Genomic DNA, 23632 nt, shown 5'->3' on the forward strand with positions numbered 1-23632 from the left:
GGCTGAACGTGGTCTATCCCAGGAAGGCAGGGTTTATGCAGCGCTGAGATCACCTCGTTTTAGAGCAGGCTGAACGTGGTCTATCAGGAAGGCAGGGTTTATGCAGCGCTGAGATCACCTCGTTTTAGAGCAGGCACGTGGTCTATCAGACAGGGTTTATGCAGCTGAGATCACCTCGTTTAGAGCAGGGTGGTCTATCAGGGAAGGCAGGGTTTATGCAGCGCTGAGATCACCTCGTTTTAGAGCAGGCTGAACGTGGTCTATCAGGAAGGCAGGGGTTTATGCAGCGCTGAGATCACCTCGTTTTAGAGCAGGTTGAACGTGGTCTATCCCAGGAAGGCAGGGTTTATGCAGCGCTGAGATCACCTCGTTTTAGAGCAGGCTGAACGTGGTCTATCAGGGAAGGCAGGGTTTATGCAGCGCTGAGATCACCTCGTTTTTAGTCATGGTCTATCAGGGAAGGCAGGGTTTATGCAGCGCTGAGATCACCTCGTTTTAGAGCAGGCTGAACGTGGTCTGAGGGAACAGGGTTTATTAGCGCTGAGATCACCTCGTTTTAGAGTAGGTGAGCGTGGTCTATCAGGGAAGGCAGGGTTTATGCAGTGCTGAGATCACTTCAATAGGCTGAAATCAGGGAAGCCCAGGGTTTATGCAGCGCTGAGATCACCTCAGAGGCTGAACATGGTCCTCAGGAAGGCAGGGTTTATTTTATGCAGCGCTGAGATCACCTCGTTTAGAGCAGGCTGAACGTGATCCTCAGAAGCCCCAGATCACCCAGAGCAGGCTGAAGAGTCCCCAGGGGAAGGCAGGTTTATGCAGAGATCACCCGTTTTAGAGCAGGCTGAACGTGGTCTATCAGGAAGGCCCCAGATCACCTCAGAGCCCATCAGGAGAAGGCCTATGCAGCGCTGAATCACCTCGTTCAGAGGAGAGACAGAACGTGGTCCAAATGCAGGGCTATTCCAGCCTCAGAGCCATCAGAGCATTAATAAAAACATCCTCAGAGGCCCCAGGAGCCCCAGAGCCTCAGAACCTCAAGCCTCAGAGCCTCTATTCAGAGCCCCAGAGCCTCAAGAGCCCCAGATCCCCAGAGCCTCAGAGCCCCAGAGCCTCAGAGCCCAGAGCCCCAGAGCCTCAGAGCCTCAGAGCCCCAGAGCCCTCAGAGCCTCAGGCCTCAGAGCCTCAGAGCCCCAGAGCCCCAGAGCCTCCAGAGCCTCAGGAGCCCTAGGAGCCTCAAGGCCTCAGAGCCCCAGAGCCCCAGAGCCTCAGAGCCCCAGAGCCCCAGAGCCTCCAGGCCCCAGAGCCCCAGAGCCTCAGAGCCGAGGCGGGGGAGCTGGAAGGCACATCTTGTCTATCCTGTCCAGTTTTCTTGTCTGTAGATGGAGTATCACTTACGTGCCTAAGATAACCCCCATGAAAAAAACACGCAAACAGGCACGGACACACACACACACACTGATCTAATCACAGACATGGGTTTTATTTTCACCTTCAGTAGCGCATGTGGTGTGAAATTCAAGTGTGTCTTTAAAGCCGTAAAATCATTGATTCTGAGAGAAACGACATTCCTGCTTCTACTATGGGAGCCATTTGTGACACAGCCCCTGTACATTGTAAAAGTAAATGATTCACTCCATTCAATTAGCCCTAAAGCTCCAGCAGCTTCATCCTCTGCTAGGTAGCTTCTTCCTGGTCCTGTGGAGCGTAACAGACTCATTGTTCCCCAGGTCTCAGAGGGACAGGATCACAGCTGCTACACATGCTCTGCTCTATTCTGCCCTGCCTGGATTACAATGGTAGAGGGGTGAGGGCGCACACACACACACAAACACACACACACACACACACACACACACACACACACACACACACACACACACACACACACACACACACACACACACTGGTGAGGGGTGCCTTGGCGTTTTATAGGCGCGTGGCATTTTATTCAGCGTTGACACACATTAGAGAGGGTGAGGTGGGTGCCTTGGCACGTAGCACAAGCTCCTCCACCCCCCTACCTCACCCCACACACTCCTCTAACTCTCCCCTCAGGCAGCCAATACCCTTCCTGCAGGACCTGTGACTCATACTAATTAGCTGTAGAGCTTGTTGGTGTGTCTCCTGCCTTCTGTCTCCCTGGCCTGTCTGGCACAATGTGTCCAGATTCTCTACTCTCTGTTCCACAGCCTGCAAACTAATGCCCCTTGTTCTCCTCCTCTCAAGAAACATAGTTATGGTAATAAGGATTCTGGGTATTATCACTGTTTTCTCTCCAGGCATCTTCATTAGCCCCAGATGACACAAGTTGCCAGGAAAAGCATACCGAGAGAGACGCATTTAGTAAATGTGTTTTTAAACACGCGGGATAATAGCTGTTATTTGACAGCCAGATAATTCCTACGATCAGATGTTGGATTGCTGTCCAAGTGGCAGGCGATCATCTGGTTTACTTCTGATCGATTAGTGATGGATCACGGAGACCTGCAGGGATTATAAACCATCAATTATACTCTCATCGCCCTGACAACCACTTTACATACTAACTACCCTGCTTCCTGAAAATCCACATGTCATGCTTACTGCAATCTCTCTCTGGTGTCTATACAGCTGGCCCCTGTCATGCTTACTGCAATCTCTGGTGTCTATACAGCTGGCCCCTGTCATGCTTTACTGCAATGCTTCTCTCTGGTGTCTATACAGCTGGCCCCTGTCATGCTTACTGCAATCTCCTCTCTGGTGTCTATACAGCTGGCCCCTGTCATGCCTATACAGCTGGCCCCTGTCATCTCCTCTCTGGTGTGTCTATACAGCTGGCCCCTGTCATGCTTACTGCAATCTCCTCTCTGGTGTCTATACAGCTGGCCCTGTCATGCTTACTGCAATCTCCTCTCTGGTGTCTATACAGCTGGCCCCTGTCATGCTTACTGCAATCTCCTCTCTGGTGTCTATACAGCTGGCCCCTGTCATGCTTACTGCAATCTCCTCTCTGGTGTCTATACAGCTGGCCCCTGTCTTTTCATGCTTACTGCAATCTCCTCTCTGGTGTCTATACAGCTGACCCCTGTCATGCTTACACTGCAATCCTCTGGTGTCTATACAGCTGGCCCCTGTCATGCTTACTGCAATCTCTCTCTGGTGTCTATACAGCTGGCCCCTGTCATGCTTACTGCAAATCTCCTCTCTGGTGTCTATACAGCTGGCCCCTGTCATGCGTACTGCAATCTCCTCTCTGTGTCCCACAGCTGGCCCTGACACCCTCTCTATACAGCTGGCCCCTGTCATGCTTACTGCAATCTCCTCTCTGGTGTCTATACAGCTGGCCCCTGTCATGCTTACTGCAATCTCTGGTGTCTATACAGCTGGCCCCTGTCATGCTTACTGCAATCTCCTCTCTGGTGTCTATACAGCTGGCCCATGTCATGCTTACTGCAATCTCCTCTCTGGTGTCTATATAGCTGGCCCCTGTCATGCTTACTGCAATCTCTCCTCTGGTGTCTATACAGCTGGCCCCTGTCATGCTTACTACTGCAGCCCCCTGTCATGCTTCTCCTCTCTGGTGTCTATACAGCTGGCCCCTGTCATGCTTACTGCAATCTCCTCTCTGGTGTCTATACAGCTGGCCCCCTGTCATGCTTACTGCAATCCCCTCTCTGGTGTCTATACAGCTGGCCCCTGTCATGCTTACTGCAATCTCTCTCTGGTGTCTATACAGCTAGCCCCTGTCATGCTTACTGCAATCTCTCCTCTATATAGCTGGTGTCATACTTACAGCTGGCCCCTGTCATGCTTACTGCAATCTCCTCTCTGGTGTCTATACAGCTGGTCCCCTGTCATGCTTACTGCAATCTCCTCTCTGGTGTCTATACAGCTGGCCCCTGTCATGTCAGTCTTCCTGGTGTTCTATGTTGGCTCCCTGCAATCGCAACTTCCTCTCTGGTGTCTATACAGCTGGCCCCTGTCATGCTTACTGCAATCTCCTCTCTGGTGTCTATACAGCTGGCCCCTGTCATGCTTACTGCAATCCCTCTCTGGTGTCTATACAGCTGGCCCCTGTCATGCTTTATCACCTTCTCTGCAATCTGCTCTCTGGTGTCTAGCTGTCTCTGTCACAGCTGGCATAGCTGGGTCCTGTCATGCTTACTGCAATCTCTCCTCTCTGGTGTCTATATAGCTGTCTATACAGCTGGCCCCTGTCATACTTACTGCAATCTCCTGTCTGGTGTCTATACAGCTGGCCCCTGTCATGCTTACTGCAATCTCCTCTCTGGTGTCTATACAGCTGGCTGGTCCCTGTCTATACAGCTGGCCCCTGTCATGCTTACTGCAATCTCCTCTCTCTGGTGTCTTTACAGCTGGCCCTGTCATGCTTACTGCAATCTCCTCTCTGGTGTCTATACAGCAGGCCCCTGTCATGCTTACTGCAATCTCCTCTCTGGTGTCTATACAGCTGGCCCCTGTCATGCTTACTGCAATCTCCTCTCTGGTGTCTATAGCTGGCCCCTGTCATGCTTACTGCAATCTCCTCTCTGGTGTCTATACAGCTGGCCCTGTCATGCTTACTGCAATCTCCTCTCTGGTGTCTATACAGCTGGCCCCTGTCATGCTTACTGCAATCTCCTCTCTGGTCTATACAGCGGCCCCCGTCAGTGTCTATACAGCTGGCCCCTGTCATGCTTACTGCAATCTCTGGTGTCTATACAGCTGGCCCCTGTCATGCTTACTGTATCTCTCTCTGCTATACAGCTGGCCCCTGTCATGCCTCTCTGGTGTCTATACAGCTGGCCCCTGTCATGCTTACTGCAATCTCCTGGCTCTGGTGTCTATACAGCTGGCCCCTGTCATGCTTACTGCAATCTCTGGTGTCTATACAGCTGGCTCCTGTCATGCTTACTGCAATCTCCTCTCTGAGTGGTCATATAGGGGCCCCTGTCATGCTTACTGACTCTATAGGGGACACTAGCAAGGGTTCTACAGCTGGGTCTCTGTCATGCTTACTGCAAGAGGGCCTTGTTCACCCTCTCTCTGGTGTGCTCCGTCACAAAACCTGGGTCCCAATATGATGTGTCCATGCTAGCATACCCCTTCCGAATGCCCCAATACATTGATCATGCTGAATCTCCTCTGGTGTCTATACAGCTCTGTCATGCTTACTGCAATCTCCTCTCTGGTGTCTATACAGCTGGCCCCTGGGTCATGCTTACTGCAATCTCCTCTGGTGTCAAATAGCTGGCTCCTGTCATGCTACTGCAATCTCCTCTTCTCTGGTGTCTATACAGCTGGCCCCTGTCATGCTTACTGCAATCTCCTCTCTGGTGTCTATACAGCTACCTTCTGTCATGCTTACTGCAATCTCCTCTCTGGTGTCTATACAGCTGGCCCCTGTCATGCTTACTGCAATCTCCTCTCTGGTGTCTATACAGCTGGCCCTAACTAGCCTGGTGAGTCGTGGTGGTGAGGTCTTCAACCTGGATACATTGGAAAGTCAGTATTAACCTGTATTAAAAGGTCAAATCCAACAGTACAGTATTCTAGTTCCTAGTATTGACCTAAAGGTCAAATCCTACAGAACAGTATTCTAGTTCCTAGTATTAACCTGTATTAAAAGGTCAAATCCTACAGTACAGTATTCTAGTTCCTAGTATTAACCTGTATTAAAAGGTCAAATCCTACAGTACAGTATTCTAGTTCCTAGTATTAACCTGTATTAAAAGGTCAAATCCTACAGTACATTATTCTAGTTCCTAGTATTAACCTAAAGGTAAAATCCTACAGTACAGTATTCTAGTTCCTGGTATTAACCTGTATTAAAGGTAAAATCCAACAGTACAGTATTCTAGTTCCTAGTATTAACCTAAAGGTCAAATCCTACAGTACAGTATTCTAGTTCCCAGTATTAACCTGTATTTAAAGGTCAAAGCCGACGGTACAGTATTCTAGTTCCTAGTATTAACCTAAAGGTCAAATCCTACAGTACAGTATTCTAGTTCCTGGTATTAACCTAAAGGTCAAATCCTACAGTACAGTATTCTAGTTCCTAGTATTAACCTAAAGGTCAAATCCTACAGTACAGTATTCTAGTTCCTGGTATTAACCTAAAGGTCAAATCCTACAGTACAGTATTCTAGTTCCTGGTATTAACCTAAAGGTCAAATCCTACAGTACAGTATTCTAGTTCCCAGTATTAACCTAAAGGTCAAATCCTACAGTACAGTATTCTAGTTCCTAGTATTAACCTGTATTAAAAGGTCAAATCCAACAGTACAGTATTCTAGTTCCCAGTATTAACCTAAAGGTCAAATCCTACAGTACAGTATTCTAGTTCCCAGTATTAACCTGTATTAAAAGGTCAAATCCTACAGTACAGTATTCTAGTTCCTAGTATTAACCTAAAGGTCAAATCCTACAGTACAGTATTCTAGTTCCCAGTATTAACCTGTATTAAAAGGTCAAATCCAACGGTACAGTATTCTAGTTCCTAGTATTAACCTAAAGGTCAAATCCTACAGTACAGTATTCTAGTTCCTAGTATTAACCTAAAGGTCAAATCCTACAGTACAGTATTCTAGTTCCTAGTATTAACCTAAAGGTCAAATCCTACAGTACAGTATTCTAGTTCCTGGTATTAACCTGTATTAAAAGGTCAAATCCAACGGTACAGTATTCTAGTTCCTAGTATTAACCTAAAGGTCAAATCCTACAGTACAGTATTCTAGTTCCTGGTATTAACCTGTATTAAAGGTCAAATCCAACAGTACAGTATTCTAGTTCCTGGTATTAACCTGTATTAAAGGTCAAATCCAACAGTACAGTATTCTAGTTCCTGGTATTAACCTAAAGGTCAAATCCTACAGTACAGTATTCTAGTTCCTGGTATTAACCTAAAGGTCAAATCCTACAGTACAGTATTCTAGTTCCTGGTATTAACCTAAAGGTCAAATCCTACAGTACAGTATTCTAGTTCCTGGTATTAACCTGTATTAAAGCTCAAATCCTACAGTACAGTATTCTAGTTCCTGGTATTAACCTAAAGGTCAAATCCTACAGTACAGTATTCTAGTTCCTAGTATTAACCTAAAGGTCAAATCCTACAGTACAGTATTCTAGTTCCTGGTATTAACCTAAAGGTCAAATCCTACAGTACAGTATTCTAGTTCCTGGTATTAACCTAAAGGTCAAATCCTCTAGTACAGTATTCTAGTTCCTAGTATTAACCTGTATTCAAAGGTCAAATCCTACGGTACATAGTACTATAAACATGTTCTCTCCATCAGCTCTCTGATTCTACCTGCAGTGTTACTGGGAATCCCCACTCTCTACCTGCAGGGTTACTGGGAATCCCCACTCTCTACCTGCAGTGTTACTGGGAATCCCCACTCTCTACCTGCATGGTTACTGGGAATCCCCACTCTCTACCTGCAGGGTTACTGGGAATCCCCACTCTCTACCTGCAGGGTTACTGGGAATCCCCACTCTCTACCTGCAGGGTTACTGGGAATCCCCACTCTCTACCTGCAGGGTTACTGGGAATCCCCACTCTCTACCTGTAGGGTTACTGGGAATCCCCACTCTCTACCTGCAGGGTTACTGGGAATCCCCACTCTCTACCTGCAGGGTTACTGGGAATCCCCACTCTCTACCTGCAGGGTTACTGGGAATCCCCACTCTCTACCTGCAGGGTTACTGGGAATCCCCACTCTCTACCTGCAGGGTTACTGGGAATCCCCACTCTCTACCTGCAGGGTTACTGGGAATCCCCACTCTCTACCTGCAGGGTTACTGGGAATCCCCACTCTCTACCTGCAGGGTTACTGGGAATCCCCACTCTTTACCTGCTGGGTTACTGGGAATCCCCACTCTCTACCTGCAGGGTTACTGGGAATCCCCACTCTCTACCTGTAGGGTTACTGGGAATCCCCACTCTCTACCTGCAGGGTTACTGGGAATCCCCACTCTCTACCTGCAGGGTTACTGGGAATCCCCACTCTCTACCTGCAGGGTTACTGGGAATCCCCACTCTCTACCTGCAGGGTTACTGGGAATCCCCACTCTCTACCTGCAGGGTTACTGGGAATCCCCACTCTCTACCTGCAGGGTTACTGGGAATCCCCACTCTCTACCTGCAGGGTTACTGGGAATCCCCACTCTCTACCTGCAGGGTTACTGGGAATCCCCACTCTCTACCTGCAGGGTTACTGGGAATCCCCACTCTCTACCTGCAGGGTTACTGGGAATCCCCACTCTCTACCTGCAGGGTTACTGGGAATCCCCACTCTCTAACTGCAGGTTTACTGGGAATCCCCACTCTCTACCTGCAGGGTTACTGGGAATCCCCACTCTCCACTAAGGACTGGAGCCCGTCGTAATGTCCCACCATCCAGCTATTGAACCTCCAAGGGTTTCAGGGAGAAAGGAGGGAGGCCAAGGCCACTGGGGTATATAGTCAGTCAACACACAGACACACTCTTCCATCCACTGCAGTGTTTCAAGGCCACTGGGGTATATAGTCAGTCAACACACAGACACACTCTTCCATCCACTGCAGTGTTTCATGGCTACTGTGTGGGTGTAACAGTATAACTTTAAGCCGTCCCTCGCCCATACCCGGGAGGGAACCAGAAACCCTCCGCACACAGTGTAGCCTAGTGGTTAAGAGCGTTGGACTAGTAACCGGAAGGTTGTGAGTTCAAACCCCGAGCTGACAAGGTACAAATCTGTCGTTCTGCCCCTGAACAGGCAGTTAACCCACTGTTCCCAGGCCGTCATTGAAAATAATAATGGGTTCTTAACTGACTTGCCTGGTTAAATAAAGGTAAAATAAATAAATAAATAAAAAAAAACACATCAACATCAGTCACCCACGAAGCATCGTTACCCATCGCTCCACAAAAGCCGCGGGGGAACCACTACTTCAAGGTCTCAGAGCGAGTGACATCACCGATTGAAACGCTATTAGCGCGTACCACGGCTAACTAGCTAGCCGCTTCACATCCGTTACATGGGCGAAGGAAAGGGCCGTTTCACATCTGTTACATGGGCGAAGGACAGGGCTGTTTCACATCCGTTACATGGGCGAAGGACAGGGCCATTTCACATCCGTTACATGGGCGAAGGACAGGGCTATTTCACATCCGTTACATGGGCGAAGGACAGGGCCATTTCACATCCGTTACATGGGCGAAGGACAGGGCCATTTCACATCCGTTACATGGGCGAAGGACAGGGCCGTTTCACATCCGTTACATGGGCGAAGGATTCACACCCCGTGACGTTTCCCTACATTTAGTTTCAGTTACAGCCTGAATTTAAAACGGATTACATTTAGATTTCGCGTCACTTGTCTACAAACAGTTCCCCGTAACGTCAAAGTGGAATTATGTTTACAAAATAATAATTACGATGTAAAAACTGAAATGTCTTGAGTCAATGAAGTATTCCACCCCTTTGTTAATTAAGGCCTGAATAAGTTGAGGAGTCAACATGTGCAAGTCAGATAATATGTTGCACGGACTCACTCTGTGTGCACTGATGTTGTACAACACCATATTTTAATGACGACCCCGTATCTGTGCTCCACACATACTATCTGTAAGGTCCCTCAGTCGAGCAGTGAATTTCAAGCACAGACTCAACGACAAAGACGAGGGAGGTTTTCCAATGCCTCGCAAAGAATGGCACCTATTGGTAGATGAGTAAAAAATAAAACATAGAATATCCCTTTGAGCCTGGTGAAGTTATTAACTACACTTTGGATGGTGTATCAGTACACCCAGTCACTACAAAGATACAGGCGTCCTACCTAACTTAGTTGACGGAGAGGAAGGAAACCGCTCAGGGATTTCACCATGAGGCCAATGGTGACTTTAAAACAGTTACAGAGTTCAATGGTTGTGATAGGAGAAAACTGAGGATGGATCAACAACATTGAAGTTACTCCACAACACCGACCTAAATCACAGAGGGAAAAGAAGCCTTTACAGAATAAAACATATTCCAAAACACGCTTCCTGTTTGCAATAAGACAATAAGGTAATAATGCAAAATATTTGTCAGAGAAATGGACTTTGTCTCCTGAATACAAATGGAGGTCGCATCATATTATGGGTATGCTTGTCATCGGCAGGGATTAGGGAGTTTTTTAAGATAAAAATAAATGGATTAGGACCTATCATAAGGACAACAAGAGAATGTTCTTATGTTCTTCTGAAAGAGACTACCTTTTTTCATGTTTCTTTAGACGCGTCTAGAATAATGGATTTATTGTGGTGCTGCAGACTGTATTACATGGATTTATTGTGGTGCTGCAGACTGTATTACATGGATTTATTGTGGTGCTGCAGGCTGTATTACATGGATTTATTGTGGTGGTGTAGACTGTATTACATGGATTTATTGTGGTGCTGCAGGCTGTATTACATGGATTTATTGTGGTGATGGTGTATGGATTTATTGTGGTGCTGCATATTACATGGATTTATTGTGATGGTGTAGACTGTATTACATGGATTTATTGTGGTGGTGTAGACTATATTACATGGATTTATTGTGATGGTGTCGACTGTATTACATGGATTTATTGTGGTGCTGCAGACTGTATTACATGGATTTATTGTGGTGGTGTAGGTAGACTATATTACATGGATTTATTGTGATGGTGTCGACTGTATTACATGGATTTATTGTGGTGGTGCAGACTATATTACATGGATTTATTGTGGTGCTGCAGACTATATTACATGGATTTATTGTGGTGCTGCAGGCTGTATTACATGGATTTATTGTGGTGGTGTAGACTATATTACATGGATTTATTGTGGTGGTGCAGACTGTATTACATGGATTTATTGTGGTGGTGTAGACTATATTACATGGATTTATTGTGGTGCTGCAGACTATATTACATGGATTTATTGTGGTGGTGCAGACTATATTACATGGATTTATTGTGGTGCTGCAGACTGTATTACATGGATTTATTGTGGTGGTGTAGACTATATTACATGGATTTATTGTGGTGGTGTAGACTATATTACATGGATTTATTGTGGTGCTGCAGACTGTATTACATGGATTTATTGTGGTGGTGTAGACTATATTACATGGATTTATTGTGGTGGTGTAGACTATATTACATGGATTTATTCCGACTTTTTGAATTTTAGATGTTCCGAAGGACTGCATCAGCTTGTAGGCTATGTGTGGAAGCCAGGAGATGCTAAATATGGTTTACTCACCAGTTGAGCACAAAGCTGTTGTGAAATTTCATGTGATGGATCAATAAAGTTATTTAATATTGACTCACCGGTTGAGCAGAAAGTTGTTTCCATCTGATTGAACAATAAAGTTCTGTTTCCCTGTTAGGAACAATAAAGTTCTGTTACAAATGACTTACCGGTTGAGCAGGAAGCCATTGTCGCTGCAGGTGAGAGCCTCCAGGAGAACCTTCTTCTCTGAGATGGCTGTTGTGGAGTGGAACTTCATCCAGATGAACTCCCACACGTCCTCATCCATCAGAGACACGCCTGTACAGTACACTATGTCACGCACGTTGGGAGGGATCCTGCAGGGAAGGGTACACACACCACACACACGCATACACACAAACACGCATACAAGCAGGCACACACACAAACCAATTACATTACCAATTTCATTCTCCTTTAAACTACTACAATAACATTAGTATTCAGTATTTCCTGCTGTTTCTGTCAGTCGGGCTTCTTTTCAGCTCTTCCTCACTTTATCATTTCTAACCTCAAAGGATTTTTACCCTGATTAAACAAAGGTAAACAAATCAATACCAAGCGGACCAGAATCCTCAGAGAAGTCAAAGAGATTGACTATCTAACAGTGTTGTGTAAACAGAGTGTAAACAGAGTGTATATTAGCTAGGAACAGAGCCCTTAAACAGAGTGTATATTAGCTGGGAACAGAGCCCTTAAACAGAGTGTATATTAGCTGGGAACAGAGCCCTTAAACAGAGTGTAAACATAGTGTAAACAGAGTGTATATTAGCTAGGAACAGAGCCCTTAAACAGAGTGTAAACAGAGTGTAAACAGAGTGTAAACAGAGTGTATATTAGCTGGGGAACAGAGCCCTTAAACAGAGTGTAAACAGAGTGTAAACAGAGTGTATATTAGCTAGGAACAGAGCCCTTAAACAGAGTGTATATTAGCTGGGAACAGAGCCCTTAAACAGAGTGTATATTAGCTGGCCCTTAAACAGAGCCCTGTAAACAGAGTTGCTAAACATAGTGTAAACAGAGTGTATATTAGCTAGGAACAGAGCCCTTAAACAGAGTGTAAACAGAGTGTAAACAGAGTGTATATTTGCTTGGAACAGAGCCCTTAAACAGAGTGTAAACAGAGTGTATATTAGCTAGTGAACAGAGCCCTTAAACAGAGTGTAAACAGAGTGTAAACAGAGTGTATATTAGCTAAGAACAGAGCCCTTAAACAGAGTGTAAACAGAGTGTAAACAGAGTGTATATTAGCTTGGAACAGAGCCCTTAAACAGAGTGTAAACAGAGTGTATATTTGCTTGGAACAGAGCCCTTAAACAGAGTGTAAACAGAGTGTAAACAGAGTGAATATTAGCTAGGAACAGAGCCCTTAAACAGAGTGTAAACAGAGTGTATATTTGCTTGGAACAGAGACCTTACAGAGTGTAAACAGAGTGTATATTAGCTGGGAACAGAGCCCTTAAACAGAGTGTAAACAGAGTGTATATTTGCTTGGAACAGAGCCCTTAAACAGAGTGTAAACAGAGTGTATATTTGCTTGGAACAGAGCCCTTAAACAGAGTGTAAACAGAGTGTATAGAGCCCTTAGCTGGTGAACAGAGCCCTTAAACAGAGTGTAAACAGAGTGTATATTAGCTAGGAACAGAGCCCTTAAACAGAGTGTAAACAGAGTGTAAACAGAGTGTAAACAGAGTGTATATTAGCTAGGAACAGAGCCCTTAAACAGAGTGTAAACAGAGTGTATATTAGCTAGGAACAGAGCCCTTAAACAGAGTGTAAACAGAGTGTATATTAGCTAGGAACAGAGCCCTTAAACAGAGTGTAAACAGAGTGAATATATTAGCTAGGAACAGAGCCCTTAAACAGAGTGTAAACAGAGTGTATATTAGCTAGTGAACAGAGCCCTTAAACAGAGTGTAAACAGAGTGTATATATTTGCTTGGAACAGAGACCTTACAGAGTGTAAACAGAGTGTATATTAGCTGGGAACAGAGCTCCTTAAACAGAGTGTAAACAGAGTGTATATTAGCTAGGAACAGAGCCCTCTTGCAGAGTGTAAACAGAGTGTATATTAGCTAGAACAGAGCCCTTAAACAGAGTGTAAACAGAGTGTATATTAGCTAGGAACAGAGCCCTTAAACAGTGTAAACAGAGTGTATATTAGCTGGGAACAGAGCCTTAAAAACAGAGTGTAAACAGAGTGAATATTAGCTAGAACAGAGCCTTAAACAGAGTGTAAACAGAGTGTATATTAGCTAGAACAGAGCCCTTGCAGAGTGTAACAGAGTGTATATTAGCTAGAACAGAGCCCTTAAACAGAGTGTAAACAGAGTGTATATTTTCTTGGAACAGAGACCTTGTTTGTGGAGTTCACATCTCAGCGAGGCACAATAATGTTGTAGACATTATACTCACTATACTTATATATTAAACTAGAGAAATGGGGTTGCGTTTTAACAATGGCAGAACATGCTCCATCTCTACAGTGCCTTGCGAAATATTCGGCCCCCTTGAACTTTGCGACCATCTTTGCCACATTTCAGGCTTCAAACATAAAGATATAAAAAACTGTATTTTTTTGTGAAGAATCAACAACAAGGGCGCTTTCTCAATCATGAAGTGGAACGACATTTATTGGATATTTCAAACTTTTTAACAAATCAAAAACTGAAAAGTTGGGCGTGCAAAATTATTCAGCCCCTTTACTTTCAGTGCAGCAAACTCTCCAGAAGTTCAAAGTGAGGATCTCTGAATGATCCAATGTTGACCTAAATGACTAATGATGATAAATACAATCCACCTGTGTGTAATCAAGTCTCCGCATAAATGCACCTGCACTGTGATAGTCTCAGAGGTCCGTTAAAAGCGCAGAGGGCATCATGAAGAACAAGGAACACCAGGCAGGTCCCAGATACTGTTGTGAAGAAGTTTAAAGAAACGGTTGGATACAAAAAAAATTTCCCAATCTTTAAACATCCCAGGAGCACTGTGCAAGCGATAATATTGAAATGGAAGGAGTATCAGACCACTGCAAAATCTACCAAGACCTGGCCGTCCCTCTAAACTTTTCAGCTCATACAAGAAGAAGACTGATCAGAGATGCAGCCAAGAGGCCCATGATCACTCTGGATGAACTGCAGAGATCTACAGCTGAGGTGGGGAGACTCTGTCCATAGGACAACAATCAGTCGTATATTGCACAAATCTAGCCTTTATGGAAGAGTGGCAAGAAGAAAGCCATTTCTTAAAGATATCCATAAACGTGTCGTTTAAAGTTTGCCACAAGCCACCTGGGAGACACACCAAACATGTGGAAGAAGGTGCTCTGGTCAGATGGCACAATGCAAAACGTTATGTTTGGTGTAAAAAGTAACACAGCTCATCACCTGAACACACCATCCCCCACTGTCAAACATGGTGGCAGCATCATGGTTTGGGCCTGCTTTTTCTTCAGCAGGGACAGGGAAGATGGTTAAAATTGATGGGAAGATGGATGAGCCAATACAGGACCATTCTGGAAGAAAACCCTGATGGAAGTCTGCAAACGGACCTGAGACTTGTCTTCAACAAGACAATGATCCAAAACATAAAGCAAAATCTACAATGGAATGGTTCAAAAATAAATATATCCAGGTGTTAATGGCCAAGTCAAAGTCCAGACCTGAATCCAATCGAGAATCTGTGGAAAGTACTGAAAACTGCTGTTCACAAATGCTCTCCATCCAACCTCACTGAGCTCGACTGTTTTGCAAGGAGGTGGGAAAATTTCAGTCTCGATGTGCAAAATTGATATACCCCAAGCGACTTACAGCTGTAATCGCAGCAAAAGGTGGCGCTACAAAGTATTAACTTAAGGGGGCTGAATCATTTTGCACGCCCAATTTTTCAGTTTTTGGTTTGTTAAAAAGTTTGAAATCAATAAACACTTCATGATTGTGTCCCACTTCATGATTGTGTTGTTGTTGATTCTTCACAAAAAATACAGTTTTATATCTTTATGTTTGAAGCCTGAAATGTGGCAAAAGGTCGCAAAGTTCAAGGGGGCCGAATACTTTCGCAAGGCACTGTATATAGTGTGTCTATAGTTTACTCACAGGTAAAAAAAAACACTAAATGAAAGCGTTTAGAAATGGACTGTTTTGCGTCAATGGCGATGCTAATGTTAAAATGTCCTGGGGGTTGTTGTGAGTTGAGCACAATTACATTTGTTTTCAACTGACAAAAAATAGTTTAGATGCTCCATTGATGAAAAACGGCATCAGCATGTCAGACCAACGCGTTTTGTCTCAGCTCCAGAATTAATACAAAGCACCCAAATACGACTGTATTTTTGTGTGACGTCGTAAAAATCAACCAACACGCTTTAATAACCAATCAGGTTGTCTGAATACTGTACCTGATTGTGTCCATCTATTAACATGTTAAAAACCCTCATGGGTGACTGCGTGTGTTGTCAATATGTTAAGAGGTTGTTTGTTGAAACGTTGCTTCCACAGGTTCCGCTCCCTGTGATGTTGTAGTTGCGCTCCACAGGTCCATGATGCTGTAGTTGCGTCCACAGGTCCGCTCCCTGTGATGTTGTAGTTGCCCACAGGTCCATGATGTTATAGTTGCGTCCACAGGTCCATGATGTTATAGTTGCGTCCACAGGTCCATGATGTTGTAGTTGCGTCCACAGGTCCGCTCCCTGTGAGGTCCCGCCTCCCTGTGATGTTGTAGTTGCGTCCACAGGTCCGCTCCCTGTGATGTTGTAATTTGCGTCCACAGGTCCCGCCCCTGTGATGTTGTAGTTGCGTCCACAGGTCCGCTCCTGTGATGTTGTATTTGCGTCCACAGGTCCGCTCTCCTGTGATGTTGTAGTTGCGTTCACAGGCTCCTGTGATGTTGTAGTTGCGTCACAGGTCCGCTCCCTGTGATGTTGTGGGTGCGACATCCACAGGTCTGCTGCCTGTGATGCTGTAGTTGCATCCACAGGTCTGCTGCCTGTGATGTGAGGCGCCCACAGGTCCGCTCCCTGTGATGTTGGTGCGTCCACAGGTCTGCTCCCTGTGATGTTGTAGTTGCATGCCCACAGGTCCCGCTCCCTGTGATGTTGTAGTTTGCGTCCACAGGTCCGCTCCCTGTGATGTTGTAGTTTCGTCCACAGGTCCATGATGTTGTAGTTGCGTCCACAGGTCCGCTCCTGTGATGTTGTAGTTGCGTCCACAGGTCTGCTCCCTGTGATGTTGTAGTTGCGTCCACAGGTCCGCTCCCTGTGATGTTGTAGTTGCGTCCACAGGTCCGCTCCTGTGATGTTATAGTTGCGTCCACAGGTCCATGATGTTGTAGTTGCGTCCACAGGTCTGCTCCCTGTGATGTTGTAGTTTGCGTCCACAGGTCCATGATGTTGTAGTTGCGCCCACAGGTCTGCTCCCTGTGATGTTGTAGTTGCGCCCACAGGGTCCGCTCCCTGTGATGTTATGAAGTTGCGCCCACAGGTTACGCTCCCTGTGATGTTGTAGTTGCGTCCACAGGTCCCGCTCCCTGTGATGTTGTAGTTGCGTCCACAGGTCTGCTCCCTGTGATGTTGTAGTTGCGTCCACAGGTCCGCTCCCTGTGATGTTGTAATTGCGTCCACAGGTCCGCTCCTGTGATGTTGTAGTTGCGCCTAGGTCCGCTCCCTGTGATGTTGTTTGCGTCCACAGGTCCATGATGTTGTAGTTGCGTCCACAGGTCCGCTCCCTGTGATGTTGTAGTTGCGTCCACAGGTCCATGATGTTGTAGTTGCGTCCACAGGTCCGCTCCCTGTGATGTTGTAGTTGCGTCCACAGGGTCCGCTCCTGTGATGTTGTAGCTGCGTCCACATCCCCTGTGATGTTATGGTGCGTCCCACAGGGTCCGCTCCCTGTGATGTTGTAGTGAAAACCCAAAGTCATACTGAGCAGACATGTCCTGCACCATCGATAACTTAACGGTCCTTAAGTATCTTGTCCATCCTGAAACCGAGCCTAAAATGGGGTTCCTATTATAATGACTGGACTGGGGATTGAACCGGGAAAAGTCTAGCTGTTTCTCAGGCTGTAGTAAAAACTGAAAATCCATAATGATGTGTCATGGGATGCTGGGCTTTTCATGCACTATATTTCTACAATAGATTGAGGAGCATGACATTTTCTGGCTCTCGAGAGGAATCAAGGCTTTGGAGAAAGTTTACTATAGCAAGACCTTACTGAGCAAAACACTTCTGCTGACTGGTCCATGGCACACAGGGGGTTTGGGAGAGCCTCGGGGAATCTACACTCTAGCATAGTTTCCCAACGCAATCTAAGGTAGAAATGCAGCTTGTGGAAAAAGCCCCCTCCAAAAATCCTGAATTACCTAGTGTGTGGTCAAAGTGTGATAGAGACAGAGACATAATGACTAAAGACACAATTACTGCTCTCTCTCTCCATGCAGTCTCTCACAACGATGACGGAAATAATTAACTTTCTAGGCCACAATGTTCCCTAATATTCACATTCAGTCTTTCATTCCGACTCTACAAATGATGGATGATGTAGTGATGGTAAAACAGAGACGGAGAGAGCAGACCGCCAGATCAAGAGCTCTACTGGCAGCTCTCCCTGGTACAAGAGATACTGTAGGTTAAATCACTGCAGGTTACACTTTAGGAAACCAAGTGTCAGTGTTTTTACAGTGAAAGGTGACTCTCTCTCTATCTTTCACTCTCTCTCTCTCTCTGTATCTCTCTCTATATATATGCATATCTCTCTCTCTCTCTCTCTCTCTCTCTCTCTCTCTCTCTCTCTCTCTCTCTCTCTCTCTCTCTCTCTCTCTCTCTCTCTCTCTCTCTCTCTCTCTCTCTCTCTCTCTCTCTCTCTCTCTCTCTCTCTCTCTCGCTCTCTCCTCCTCTCCTCTTTATAGATGGAGATAGTGTGAGGAGGATACAGGAAGATGTGGACCACACCAGGTATGAGCGTTCCACATTAACGCTGCTGAGCTCAGCCGTCACACATTACTGCCTTGATCATAAAGCCATGTGGCGAGGGCAGTGGGGTTTTATGAAGAGCTTATGCTTTAAGATGGGGAGTTTTTGACTTGGGCTGCATCCCAAATGGCACCCTATTCCCCTATGGGCCCTGGTCAAAAGTAGTGCACTATAAAGGGAATAGGGTGCCAGCCCTGGTCTAAAGTAGTGCACTATAAAGGGAATAGGGTGCCAGCCCTGGTCTAAAGTAGTGCACTATAAAGGGAATAGGGTGCCAGCCCTGGTCTAAAGTAGTGCACTATAAAGGGAATAGGGTGCCATTTGGGAGCATGGAGTTTTTTAAGTACACTATCAGAGGCTACGGGGCCTATAGACAGATACAACTAGTCTCTTTCCAACCTTTCACCGCTGTGTCTTGGGGCTCCCCGAGGGGCGCAGCGGTCTAAGGGATCTCAGTGCTGAGAGGCGTCATTACAGACCCTGGTTGGATTCCAGGCTGTACCACAACCGGCCCGTGATTGGGAGTCCCATAGGACAGCGCACAGTTGGTCCAGCGTCGTCCGGGTTTGGGTTTGACCGGGGTAAGACGTCATTGTAAAATAAGAATTTGTTCTTAACGGACTTAAATTTAAAAAATAAATAATGTTAGAAGTCAACACAGGCCAATTCTCACATCGGCAGATTTTCAGCCTAGTCAGCTCAGGGGATTCAAAACCAGCAACCTTTCTTCGGTTACTGGCCCAACGCTCTTAAGCACTAAGCTATTCGTCAGTCCATGGTCCATCTCTACCAAATAACAGAAGATATTGTGTTTTCAACTCACTCACATGCGTACAGTACACAGTGTGTAGTGCAGTACTGCTGACATCAATGGACAGACTCAGATACAGTATCTTCTACGTCCTATCTTAGTTTATTCTGTATTATTCTGAAGGAAACGCAGAGAACCAATCAGATCCTGATCATTAACAGTGTTCCTGAAGGAATATGCAGAGAACCAATCAGACCCAATCAGAGTCTTCCTGAAGGAATGAGATCAGATCTGGATCATTAGACAGTGTTCCTGAAGGAATACGCAGAGAACCAATCAGACCCAGGATCATTAGACAGTGTTCCTGAAGGAATACGCAGAGAACCAATCAGATCCTGGATCATTAGACAGTGTTCTGAAGGAATACGCAGAGAACAATCAGATCCTGTCATTAGACAGTGTTCCTGAAGGAATACGCAGAGAACCAATCAGATCCTGATCATTAGACAGTGTTCCTGAAGGAATACGCAGAGAACCAATCAGACCTTGTAGGGTGTAATGAGGGATGTTTGTATCATAGCGGAGATGAAGAGAGTGTTATTTATCAACACGTCTGTGTAGAGGTGGGGGCCATTGTTGTGGATGTTGTTGTTTGTGTTGCCGAGAGCAACAGGTGGAGGGATTAGACAAGGGATAGATTCTGTTCAATGGACACTCCATGCTTGAAAACATCGATATTGGCAAGGTTGTATTGATCAGAACACAAATCTATGTCAGGCCCACTGGGATTCAACAATGGGACATTCTTCTCTGTAAAAAAGGAGCTATAAACGGAGTGTGACTATAAGCTTCTTTCAGATGAAGAGAGGAGAGCTGCTTGATGATATATGAAGAGGAGAGCTGCTTGGTGATATCTGAAGAGGAGAGGAGAGCTGTTTGGTGATATCTGAAGAGGAGAGAGGAGAGCTGCTTGGTGATATCTGAAGAGGAGAGGAGAGCTGCTTGATGATATATGAAGAGGAGAGAGGAGAGCTGCTTGGTGATATCTGAAGAGGAGAGTGAGAGCTGCTTGGTGATATCTGAACAGGAGAGAGGAGAGCTGCTTGGTGATATCTGAAGAGGAGAGAGGAGAGCTGCTTGGTGATATCTGAAGAGGAGAGGAGAGCTGCTTGGTGATATCTGAAGAGGTGAGGAGAGCTGCTTGGTGATATGTGAAGAGGAGAGAGGAGAGCTGTTTGGTAATATCTGAAGAGGAGAGGAGAGCTGCTTGGTGATATCTGAAGAGTGAGAGAGGAGAGCTGCTTGATGATATCTGAAGAGGAGAGAGGGAGAGCTGCTTGATGATATATGAAGAGGAGAGAGGAGAGCTGCTTGGTGATATGTGAAGAGGAGAGAGGAGAGCTGCTTGGTGATATCTGAAGAGGAGAGGAGAGCTGCTTGGTGATATCTGAAGAGGAGAGGAGAGCTGCTTGGTGATATCTGAAGAGGAGAGAGGAGAGCTGCTTGGTGATATCTGAAGAGGAGAGAGGAGAGCTGCTTGGTGATATCTGAAGAGGAGAGGAGAGCTGCTTGGTGATATCTGAAGAGGAGAGAGGAGAGCTGCTTGGTGATATCTGAAGAGGAGAGAGGAGAGCTGCTTGACGATATCTAAAGAGGAGAGAGGAGAGCTGCTTGGTGATATCTAAAGAGGAAAGAGGAGAGCTGCTTGGTGATATCTGAAGAGGAGAGAGGAGAGCTGCTTGGTGATATCTGAAGAGGAGAGAGGAGAGCTGCTTGGTGATATCTGAAGAGGAGAGAGGAGAGCTGCTTGGTGATATCTGAAGAGGAGAGAGGAGAGCTGCTTGGTGATATCTGAAGAGGAAAGAGGAGAGCTGCTTGATGATATATGAAGAGAAGAGAGGAGAGCTGCTTGGTGATATCTGAAGAGGAGAGGAGAGCTGCTTGGTGATATCTGGAAGAGGAGAGGAGAGCTGCTTGGTGATATCTGAAGAGGTGAGGAGAGCTGCTTGGTGATATGTGAAGAGGAGAGAGGAGAGCTGCTTGGTGATATCTGAAGAGGAGAGGAGAGCTGCTTGGTGATATCTGAAGAGGAGAGAGGAGCTGCTTGGTGATATCTGAAGAGGAGAGAGAGCTGCATGGTGATATCTGGAAGAGGAGAGAGGAGAGCTGCTTGATGATATCTGAAGAGGAGAGAGAGGAGAGCTGCTTGATGATATCTGAAGAGGAGAGAGGAGAGCTGCTTGCGATATCTGAAGAGGAGAGGAGAGCTGCTTTTTGGTGATATCTGGAAGAGGTGAGGAGAGCTGCTTGGTGATATGTGAAGAGGAGAGAGGAGAGCTGCTTGGTGATATCTGGAAGAGGAGAGCTGCTTGGTGATATCTGAAGAGGAGAGAGGAGAGCTGCTTGGTGATATCTGAAGAGGAGAGGAGAGCTGCTTGGTGATATCTGAGGAGAGGAGAGCTGCTTGATGATATCTGAAGAGGAGAGGAGAGCTGCTTGATGATATCTGAAGAGGAGAGAGGAGAGCTGCTTGGTGATATGTGAAGAGGAGAGAGGAGAGCTGCTTGGTGATATCTGAAGAGGAGAGGAGAGCTGCTTGGTGATATGTGAAGAGGAGAGAGGAGAGCTGCTTGGTGATATCTAAAGAGGAAAGAGGAGAGCTGCTTGGTGATATCTGAAGAGGAGAGAGGAGAGCTGCTTGGTGATATATGAAGAGGAGAGAGAGAGAGCTGCTTGGTGATATCTGAAGAGGAGAGAGGAGAGCTGCTTGGTGATATCTGGAAGAGGAGAGAGGAGAGCTGCTTGCGATATCTGAAGAGGAGAGAGGAGAGCTGCTTGATGATATATGAAGAGAAGAGAGAGAGCTGCTTGGTGATATCTGAAGAGGAGAGGAGAGCTGCTTGGTGATAGCTATCTGAACAGAGAGAGGAGAGCTGCTTGAGTGATATCTGAAGAGGAGAGAGGAGAGCTGCTTGGTGATATCTGAAGAGGAGAGGAGAGCTGCTTGGTGATATCTGAAGAGGTGAGGAGAGCTGCTTGCAGATATGTGAAGAGGAGAGAGGAGAGCTGCTTATGATATCTGAAGAGGAGAGAGAGCTGCTTGGTGATATCTGAAGAGGAGAGAGGAGAGCTGCTTGCAGGATATCTGGAGAGGAAAGAGGAGAGCTGCTTGGTGATATCTGAAGAGGAAAGAGGAGAGCTGCTTGGTGATATCTGAAGAGGAAAGAGGAGAGCTGCTTGGTAAGGATCTTTCAGACCAGCTGCTCTTCCAAGTGAATCTGTCCTCCTATTATGTACAGTATGTGTGAGTCCAACACGTGGTCCACTGTGGGCCCAACACAACGCCCGCTCTCTGTCTCTACGGGACCAATCTGAAAGAGGACCCTACTCCCTATACAGTGGTGAACTGATTTAAGTAAGGATCTCTACTTTTTTTCAAATTTTTGCCTAAATGACTTCCCCAAATCTAACTGCCTGTAGCTCAGACCTGAAACATTGATATGCATGTCTTGGTACAATTTGAAAGGAAACACTTTGAAGTTTGTGGAAATGTGAAATTAATATAGAAGAATATAACACATTAGATCTGGTAAAATATTAAAGAAAAAAAAAGTGTTTTAAAGTACCATAATCTTTGAAATGCACGAGAAATGCCATAATGTATTATTCTGCCCAGGTGCAGTGTATGTGCAAAGTTTTAGACTGATCCAATGAACCATTGTATTTCTGCTCAAAATGTTGTATCAAGACTGCACAAATGGGCCTAATTGGTTTATTAATACATTTTCATAAATTGTTCCATAATTGTGCACTCTCCTCAAACAATAGCATGACATTCTTTCACTGTAATAGCTACTGTAAATTGGACAGTGCAGTTAGATTTACAAGAATTTAAGCTTTCTGCCCATATCAGATATGTCTATGTACTGATTTTCTTTTTTGTTACTTACAACCTCATGCTAATCACATTAGCCTACGTTAGCTCAACTGTTCCATGTGTGGGGGGCACTGGGTGTCATTTAGATGCTGTCTACTGTACCTGTTCTTGTTGCTGGAGATCCAATCAGAGATGAGCCACACGGCTTGGCGGTGACAGTCTTTGTTCCCGAAACTACATGCCAGCATGATCACCTCTCTCTGCAGCTCTCTGTCCATGAGACAGAGGAGAGAGGAGGGAGTGTGAGGGAGAGAGAGAGAGGGGGAGAGAGAAGAGAGGGGGAGAGGTGGAAGAGGGTCAGGTGGTGAGAGGTACAGGAACAAAAAGAGTGGGAGGTAGGAGGAATGAGAGAGGGAGAGAGGGAGGGAGGAAAAGAATAGGGAAGGAGAGAGAAGAAAAATATATATAGAGAGAAGGGAAGGATGGACAGAAGGAGGGAAAGAGAGAGAAGGGAAGGAGGGACAGAAGGAGGGAGAGAGAGAGAAGGGAAGGAGGGACAGAAGGAGGGAGAGAGAGAGAGAGAAGGGAAGGAGGACAGAAGGAGGAGAGAGAGAGAGAGAAGGGAAGGAGGGACAGAAGGAGGGAGAGAGAGAGAGAGAGAAGGGAAGGAGGGGGAGAGAGAGAGAGAAGGGAAGGATGGACAGAAGGAGGAGAGAGAGAGAGAGAGAGAGAGAAGGGAAGTAGGGACAGAAGGAGAGAGAGAGAGAAGGGAAGGAGGAACAGAAAGGGGAGAG

General features: G+C 45.9%; 1 pseudogene; it reads right to left on the reverse strand.

Moving 5' to 3' along the window:
- LOC127928255 (thyrotropin-releasing hormone-degrading ectoenzyme-like) overlaps nt 1–23632 on the reverse strand; it is a 196328-nt pseudogene that overhangs the window by 11615 nt on the left and 161081 nt on the right.

The sequence above is a fragment of the Oncorhynchus keta genome, unplaced genomic scaffold (assembly GCF_023373465.1).
Source record: "Oncorhynchus keta strain PuntledgeMale-10-30-2019 unplaced genomic scaffold, Oket_V2 Un_scaffold_2522_pilon_pilon, whole genome shotgun sequence".
In the NCBI taxonomy this organism is placed as follows: Eukaryota; Metazoa; Chordata; class Actinopteri; order Salmoniformes; family Salmonidae; genus Oncorhynchus; species Oncorhynchus keta.